This window comes from Panicum virgatum, chromosome 9K (genome assembly GCF_016808335.1).
Source record: "Panicum virgatum strain AP13 chromosome 9K, P.virgatum_v5, whole genome shotgun sequence".
NCBI lineage: Eukaryota > Viridiplantae > Streptophyta > Magnoliopsida > Poales > Poaceae > Panicum > Panicum virgatum.
This window is the reverse complement of record NC_053144.1, coordinates 47,445,786-47,455,313: the sequence shown is the minus strand read 5'-3', so window position 1 is coordinate 47,455,313 and position 9,528 is coordinate 47,445,786. Positions and strand designations below refer to the sequence as shown.

At 44.6% G+C, this 9,528-nt stretch overlaps 1 pseudogene; it reads left to right on the top strand.

The window, feature by feature from the left end:
- The first annotated feature begins 271 nt into the window (after positions 1-271).
- LOC120651792 lies at positions 272-8,014 on the top strand (annotated as a pseudogene).
- Positions 8,015-9,528: the final 1,514 nt, after the last annotated feature.

Here is a 9,528-nt window from a genome sequence, read left to right as displayed (position 1 = left end):
CTCGCTTTGCCGCGTAACCAAGTTTGGCATCTCACCACTACCGTCAGTCCGTCACCGTCTCCTGTGTAAAGAGAGACCAAGGCCATTTCTCATGGTACAAACTACAAACACATACACCAAGACGTATCCACGTCCTGTGGATACAGTATAGGTGTACGGCTGTACGCCTCCACCTCACCTCGCCACTCCCGAGCCCGAGCCCGCGCCCAACCCGACCGACTCGACCGCAGCTCGCATCGGGACGCGTTCCATGTAACAGCAGCAGCAACGAGCAGCTCCCCACCCCCCACTGACCCCTCCTCACCCTTTGCCACTCCGATCGCGGCCGCCCCCGCCGGCGGGGGTGTTCCATTCCAATGTGGCGGCGCGTGGCGCACGCCGACGCCGCGCACCACCTCCCCACCGCGGGCCCGGGCGCCTCGGCCGCGTCCTCCTCCTCCTCCTCCTCTGCCTCCGCCGCCGCGCGGAGGCGGCGGCGCCCCGGGCTGTCGTGCCGGCCGAGCCACCTCTTCTTCGCGCTCCTCGTCGCGCTCTTCACGGCCTCCCTGCTCGTCGTGTGGCAGCTTCTCCCGATCGGCGACGGCGACGGCGACGCGGCGGCGGAGGGGGGCGGGGAGCCACCGCCGCCGCCGGAGGGAGGCGACGGCGGGGTGATGCGGTTCTCGGCCTCGCGCGTGGCGCTGCGCGCGTTCGACGGCGAGAGCCGGCTCGCGGCCGCGAGATCCGAGCGGCGGCGGTGGGCCGGCCTCGCGCCCGTCAGGGTGGCCCTCGTGAGTGCTCCACTACTTACCTGCGCCGTTCCCAAAACCCTGATAAAATCGCTCGGCACCTACCATCTCGCTGCTGTAGTTGTGAATTTCGGTTCCACCGAGAAATGCCTACCCTTTTTTTAATGGTCTGGTAGAGCTCTCCTTGGATTTACTAATGAAATGTGTACTGGTCAGAGTTTAGTATTAGATGGAGGAACAGACATGCTTACCTGGATATGCACGTCATGTGTAGTATTGTTTTGCGTGTTTTTCTGTTTCTCTATTAGTCAGAACTAGTGATGCTTACTCGTTTTTTATGCCGAACTGCATGTCATGGTCTCATGGAGATTTAACTTGGCTCCGGCTATTTCAGGCTGTTGGAAATTTGAACGTAGATGCACAATCCCTTATGCTTGCAACTGTTGCAAAAGGTCTTGTGGGTCTGGGTTATGAGGTCGAGGTGAGCTTCCATACAGCACCATTTCATGTAGATTGCAAAAAGTCTAGTAGTTTGGTGATTATGCCATTGGGTTGCGCACTTGAGCTGCAACATGTAACTGTTTGGTAATCACTCTTGATTCTTCAATGTTGAGAATACTTCATACCTCATGCTACTCACTGTGTTCCTATGACTTAGGTTTTAGCATTTACGGATGGGAAAGCACGTGATATTTGGGAAAATATTTGCCTTGTAAATATTGTGAACATCGGGAGTTTGAAATATGTTGATTGGTCAAAGTGAGTCACTAGTACTTCCACTGCTATTCTTGTGCCATGTCTTATTAATCTATTAAACTTAGATTATCTCTTCCTAATTTTGTAGGTACAATGCTGTGTTATTAAGCTCTCTTGAAGGGAAAAGGATTGTTTCAATGTGAGTATTCTACTACTGCATGTCTTATGTTTCAGGGTTGGCATATAATAAAAACACACTTTGGTAATAAAAAATGGTTAGCTATTAGCATTCCAATTGGAGAAAAAAAAAGCTGATGTACTCCTGTTGTTGAAAAATTATTTCTTCCATTAAATGACCTGTCATTTTGTTTATGTAATTTCAGATTCGTGGAATTTATTTCACTTTTTCTGTAGCACTTATTTGTTTGGCACTTAGCAAATTCATATTGTATTCAGTCTTATGCAGGAACCTTTTCGACTTATACCAGTGGTATGGCTTATACACGAAGACACTCTTGGACAACATCTTAGAAGTTATGCAGAGTCACATGAGTCCATTTCAAATGTCGTTGAGGATTGGAGGGCTCATTTTCATGCATGCACTTACGTTGTGTTTCCAGATAGCTACCTTCCTGTATGTACTACCCACAACTTAAGACTTCGGAATAATTGATGAAATGAAGTTTCTGTCTGACCCTTAGATATCTGGTTTCAGTTGTTATACTCGCCCCTTGATTCTGGGAACTTTTTGGTGATTTCTGGATCTCCAGTTGATATCTGGGCTGCTAAAAGATTTGGCTCATCACATTCTGAAGAGACTATAAGAAAGCAGCATGGGATTAAAGAAGATGACGTTGTTATTTTGGTTGTTGGAAGCTACTTGTTTTTTGACGACTTACCGTGGGATTATGCTACAGTCATGCGTGCGTCAGCTCCACATATTTTGGATATAGCAAAAACTAAAAATCTTAGAGTGCAGTTTGTTTTTTTCTGTGGAAATGGCTCTGATGCCTACAACTCCGCTTTCCAGGTAATGAATTTTCCACAAGTTATACAGTAACCTTTGAGAGAAATGCCTTGCAATCAAAATATTCCTAGAATACCATCACTATCTCAGTAGTGGGTTGTCTTTATCTCATCTGGTTTTGCTGGTTTGTCCAGCCAATATCTGTACCATGTTGTGCCCATGGCAACATCTAAGTCAAAAGAACTGGCAGTTGAGTCAACCAAGCCTTCTTAGTTTTCCTTTTCCGTTTCACATTTTTCTTGGAATTTAGAGTAACTATGCATTGCATTTGTGAACTTCACTAAAGGAAGATATCGGAATTTCTCAGCCTTCAAGCTTGTATGTTTAATTGGACATGCTTTTGGTTAGCTATTTATTGCTAATGAGTATCCATCTTCTAGCTAATTACTTTGGTAATTTACTTTCTGTTAACCTTGTTAGATGTATGTGTACCTTTCTGTACTTTCCCCATTGTATAAGGGGTTGTGTATATTTACTCGCTCCTTTACATGTATATGTTGGGGCCTAGAGCTCTCATATTCAATACAATTGCTATTCATAAGAAACCTTTCGTGCTCCTTGTCTCACTCTGTATCTACTGTTCCTTTCCCCTCAAAACATATTAGAATGGGAACTGGTGTGTCTGTTGAGTAATTCATTGTTCTTGTATTTACAAAGCCATGTGCTAATATCATCCTATTTTTGTTGTACAGGAACTTGCCTCACACATGGGTTTACCTGATGGCTCCATAAAGCAGTTTTCCATGACTCACGATATTAGGAACCTGTTAATGTTCGTGGATGTTGTTCTCTATGGATCTTTAAGACAAGAACCTGGTTTCCCTCCTCTGTTATTGCGGTCTATGTCCTCTGAGATTCCAATTGTTGCACCAAATCTTACTGCTATAACAAAATATGTATGCCACTTCATCTAGTTCATAATATGTTGTTCACCTGTAAATCTTTAAAATTACTTTTAAAAATGTGTTGTTGTTCCAGGTCACTGATGGTGTCCATGGCTTCCTTTTCGATTCTGCCAACCAAAGCACAGTTTCTTCAGCTTTCGTACAGATTTTAGGAGAAAAAAGACTTTTGGATACTGCCTATTCTGTTGCTTTGGAAGGGAAGCTACTTTCCAAGAACATGTTAGCACATGATTGTATTACAGCTCATATTAAGCTTCTTGAAAGTGTTATTCATTTTCCTTCATACGCAAAACTACCATCTTCTGTTTCTAAAGTTCGAGAAAGAACATGGTTATGGGATCCTTTTGAGATGAAAGCTGCACTAGAAAATAATTTGTTGGAAGGTGAAAGCCATACTAGCACAAAGGCTGCTGATATTCTTCGAGAATTCCCTCAGAGTAACCAAACAACTTATTCTGATACCAATGGTACTGCTTCATATGATTACCCCAGATTATCTGATTGGAATGAGTTAAGTGAAATTGAAATCTTTGAAGACATTGAAAGGAGAGAACTGGAGGAGGCAAGTTTTTCCCCTTGTTTTGGCATGACCTCTCCTATCTTCTCTATCGAGACTAATTTTTTAAATTGGGAAAAGAAATCAAATATGTTCTTTTTTACAATGTAGATTGATGAGAGGGTGGAAAGACCTTTGCTATCATGGGATGAAGTCTACAGAAATGCTCGAAAATCAGAAAGGCTAAAACCGGAAGGAAATGAACGTGACGAAGGTGAACTAGAAAGGACTGGGCAACCTGTGTGTATATATGAGATTTATAATGGAGAGGGCGCATGGCCATTTTTACACCATGGATCTTTATACCGTGGTGTTACACTTGTAAGTCTTGTTAGATTTACTTAACTGCACGTGTTATCTGGAAATTCATATCACTTTCCACTTTCCATGTGGTGGTCTATAATATTATCCATCACTTATTTTTCATCATCTCTACCACTATCTATAAAGTTTGAGATATTCAGACTTTGTACTGGGGAAGCATTGGAGTACCCAGTTCAGTCTGTCTGCATTGTTGAACATATACTTGTGTCCTCTATTTATAGATATTTCCAGTAAATTTCCATCACCCTGATCCGGCATGAATTTTATTTGAACTGATATATTAAATGATTGGTAGTTAGTGTCGGATGGAATGCTTTTACATTTATTATACATATATAGGAAAGATGGAATTTATTACAATTGTTACCTTCCACAGCATATAAATTCTCTGTTTCCATGTATGTTGGTAAACATGTTCGTTCAAAGCTTATGCATATTTTGCATTTTGTCTCAAGTTGAAAGGAGGCAGGCGACCGAGATCAGATGATGTTGATGCTGTTACCAGGCTTTCAATTCTAGACAACCCATACTATCGTGATCTTCTTTGTGAATTGGGTGCCATGTTTGCCATTGCAAACAGAGTTGATACTGTACATAAGTTGCCATGGATAGGTTTCCAGTCATGGCGGGCTTCTGGAAGAAAGGTACAAATTTCTCATAGATGTAAGATTTGTTCATATTGGTTATGTCAGTTTTCTAAGAATTATACTCCTTGAGATAAAGAATGAATATGGTACATATAACACCCTTGAACTCTTCCAAACTGTCTAAGTTCACACTGACTTATCAAACCATCTCTTGACATACCTGAACAATCAAAACCAGAGAGTAACCCCTATGCTGAGCCCACCTCAGTCCAATCTGGTATTCTGGTGTTGAATTCTTATAAAAAAAGAAATCTGGTTTTGAACTGGCTCGACCACAAGCATCGAGTCACCTTCCGAATCGTCTCTTAGGTGCATTTAACTAGTTGTGATAGCATGCAAATCAGCTCAGCTCCCATCTCTTGCTCCCTCTAATAACATCAACATTCAACAGAGAATTTGCTATGAGGCCCTCCCATGGCGAAGCTTGCCATCAGCAAGTTGACTGTGTCTATGACTCCCTCTACTCACCTCCCTTTACCATGTTTATGAACTCAGCGTCGTGTTGACATGAATCCAGCTCCACAAGGCAAGCTCATGGTGCTCTCCCTTCTCCTCAAACTGCTCTGATACTGAGGTGCTTCCCCCCAATCTGGTCAAGCTGGTTGTCCTTTGAGCGTTCCCTACTTTGACAGTGTCCTCCGCAGTGTTTGGACTGATGCATATCACAGGTTCAGTGTGTTACGCATGCAACCAGTGATGACAACCTAACCCAATTGTGCTTGGTGCTGTTGAAGCTCCATCTCATGTGTTGACTTCGGTGATCTTGCCATGCATCCTTGACAGTTCCTGGATCTTTGTCAAGTTTAATTGAAACAATCTATCTAGTGTTCTGATGCTCATCTGATCATATCAACTATTCGTACCGCAGCCAAGTTAGTAGAAAGGTTTCAATGGTACATATGTTGGCTAAAACCTGTCCACATCACAAAACCAGAACATATAGCAAAACTACTCTCAGAATAGCAATAAGATGTTATTTGCACTGTAATTTTTGAGTGTGAAGGAAGATTTGGATGATCAGACTCGAGATGGTTTTTAAAAATCTAGATTGGGAATATACATCTATTGAAACTAATTTTTTTAACTTAGATTCTGGTTATATGTGTATGGTAATAATGATCAGATCTAAATTACTTTGTGCTAAAACATATCGCTACACATGCTCAAATCTCAATACATGTGGTGTTTCAGTTTACCTCTATTAGGATTATTGATACGAAAAGTTGATCTGTAGATCTATAATTAATTTGATCAGTCAGCCATTTCTTAGGCTAGCACTTAATATAACAATGAGCATACTAAATGGGATATATTAGCAGTACCACTCATCCTGTAGTCGAATAGCGCATCACCTGAATTTTTGATACTATTGATAGTAAATATGTTGAAAACATCTCACATTTCCCCACATGTATTGGATCTGCTAAACCTGGCATAAACAATCAAGTACTTTTTGGTTGAGAAGGATATAGATAAATTCCTTTTTATCTCCTCTTATCAGGTATCCTTGTCTGAAAGTGCTGAAGAAACCTTAGAGGAAACTACGACTGGAGAGAATAATGGGGATGTTGTATACTACTGGTCACCAATGGATATTGACCAGACTTCTGACTTTTGGTCGATGTGTGATTCCCTAAATGCAGGCAATTGCAGGTGCCTTTTAAGTGCTGAGCATGTTCCTTTTTTATTTTCTTACTTTGCAATCTTCCTTAAACTATGTGTTTAGGGACTAGCTTAAGGACCACTCAACCACTGTCAAACTCATGTTCTGGACCTTATCAACCACTCTCTGTTGTACTTCCGTAACTCATATGCACTGCAGTAGACCATTATTCCATCTTGAGTTCTTGGAGCATTATCTTAGTATTTTCTTGTCACAGATCTCTTTTTGAAGATGCATTTAGGACAATGTATGGACTGCCAGAGAATGTCTCTGCCCTTCCACCAATGCCCAATGATGGTGATCGTTGGTCTACTCTTCATAGCTGGTTGATGCCCACCCCATCATTTTTGAAATTCGTCATGTTCTCAAGGTAACTTATGAGTTCTCCCACTTTGCTTATCATTTTTCGGAGGCAATTCACTTTGTGTTCATTATTTTGATTTAGGTTGCGTTTTGCAGAATGTTTGTCGATTCACTTCATAGTTTGAATGTGTACCGTACTGAGCCAGCCTCGTGTTTGCTTGGAGCATCAGAACCTGAGGTGACCTTATCTTTTTTGCAGTACTATCGATATACTTTGAGATTTTAGCTGAATTTGATACTCCTTTTTACCTCAGAAAAGGCATTGCTATTGTCGAATCTTGGAAGTCCTTGTAAATGTTTGGGCATATCACAGTGGAAGGAAGATGGTCTACCTTGACCCTGTCACTGGGGATACCAGAGAGCAGCATCCACTTGATGAAAGAACTGAGATGTGGGTAAAGTTCTTCGATTTCAACCTTCTGAAGAGCATGGATGAGGATCTAGCAGAAGAAGCTGATGACGGCATGCATCCTGGAAATGATCAATGGCTGTGGCCATTAACTGGCCAGGTGTTCTGGTCTGGCATTGCTGACCGGGAAAGGGAGGAAAAATATATAAAAAAGCTGGACAAAAAGCTCAAGAACAAGGTGAAATTGCTCGAAAGGCAGAAGTCTGGGTACAAGCAGAAGCCGCTGGGACAATGACCATGACTGAAGCTATAACAACCTGATATTTCTTCTGATCCACATCGGGTGCACCTTCAATCAGACGTGCTCTTGCTTCCAGTTTTCTGAGGCAGCAATCCGAGATGATCTCGTGAAAGAAGAGGTGCAGCACAAAAGGCGCCATTGTTGTGAATATGCATTGTTTTTACCCCTCCTTGATCTTCCTCTCCGAAGGAGCTTGGTGAAGCTGGAGGATATTGGCAGGATGGGGGATCCAAATCACTGATCAGTTTTTTTTCCTGTTTATAGAGACAGGCTATAAATTGTGCCATATACTTATAATCATTCTTTATTTATCTTCCCATCTGCCATGAAAGGGTAGCCTGATCAGAAGCGAAATTTTGGTAGGATTCATACTGACCATGTTGTACATGTAAATTCCCAGGAGAGAGGGAGGCATCACCACGGAAGTAATAATAATCATGTTTCTTGAGAGATCATGCTGTTCTGCACACTGCTGTTGCTGTCGTAAGGTTCCTGTCCTTCCTGGCTTGGATTTGCTGCTTTCGTTGACCGTCGGCGTCTGCGAGCCGAGGAGCCGCATGAGCAGGCAAAAAGTCGGATGGGAGATATATGGACAGCGATGTGGGAGTTGTCGAGGTGTCAAAAATATTTGATAAAAACAATCGTGGAACAAAATTCTTAACCAAAGCTCGATGGGAGGTTGCCTGATGATGAGACATATGCTTACAAAAAGTGTGGTTCTTTCATAGTTTCATATAAGATATAGTATGTGCTTATTGCCTTAGCACATGACATCGGCACTAGGAGTTGGCCACTAAAAACACACTCCGGGAGTTATAGGAGATACTCCGTCCAGTAAAAAAATATTTATCTTTTCGAAAAAAAATACTTAAGACAATTCCATGGTCTTTGAGTTTTAACTTTTTGGGTTTTTTTGGATTCATGCCATTACAATTTTCGAAGTTTTGAGATATGCCATTACAATTCACCTATTTCGAAATTTGCCATTACAATTCTCCCATTCTTTGAACCGTGCCATTTTATACGTTTTTGATGCTCTTGGACCCACTCGCAGACCCGTGTATTTTAGTATGGTCCAAAATACCCCTAGTGCTTCTCTCCTTCACTCACTGACGTGTGGGGCCCACACGTCAGCTTCTCCTTCAACCTCCGGTGCTTCTTCCTTCTACCTCCAACACCGGGGCTGGTGGCCCGCCCGCACAGGACTCCTCCGGTGCCCGCCCGCCCGCCCAGGAATCCTTCCCGGCGACCTGCTGCTGCTCATGGTGGAGGTGGAGGCGCCGCACGGGTCCGCGTTCTGCGCGAAGATGGCGTGGCGGCCGGGGTCATGCGGCGGCGGCCCGCGAGGCTGAGCGCCCGTGGCCTGCAGGGCTCGCGGCGACAGCAGTGTAGCGGCCCGCGCCCCCGAGCGCCCGCGGCCTGCAGGGCTCACGGCGACGGCGGTGGCGGAGCAGAGGATGCCGAGGAGGACGACGAGGTCGTAGGACGCGCGGCAGGAGAGGGGAAGGCAGCGGAAGCCACAGGTCCCGTAGATCAGCCCGCAGGTGCAGGACGCAGTCCCAGCCTCGTGCAGCATCTTGACTGGCTAGTTGGGGACGAGACGAAATCCGGCGAGGGGAAGGGTCGGCCAGCGGCGAGGTCAGGTTGGGGAGCACCAGGGCGGCGAGCGCTACCTTTCGGTGGCTTCGGTGGATGCTGGGGTGGCTGGGAAGGGGGTCGCTGGCGGTGGCCGAGGCTCGGCGGCGGTGCTGTGCGGCGGCGACGGCACTCCGGCGAGGGGAAGCGGCGGTGATTGGGTGGATGAGCTTCAGGAGGTTGGGTGCGAGCTAGCTATCGGTTGATGGGGGCATAGGGAAGCCGAAGGGTGGTCGTCGGCGTGCACAGGGCTCGGCGGCGGCAATGGTGGCCGGGGGGGCGAGCTTGGCGCTCGCGTAGGGGATTGAGCTGGCCTTTAATAGGCGCATGAGGG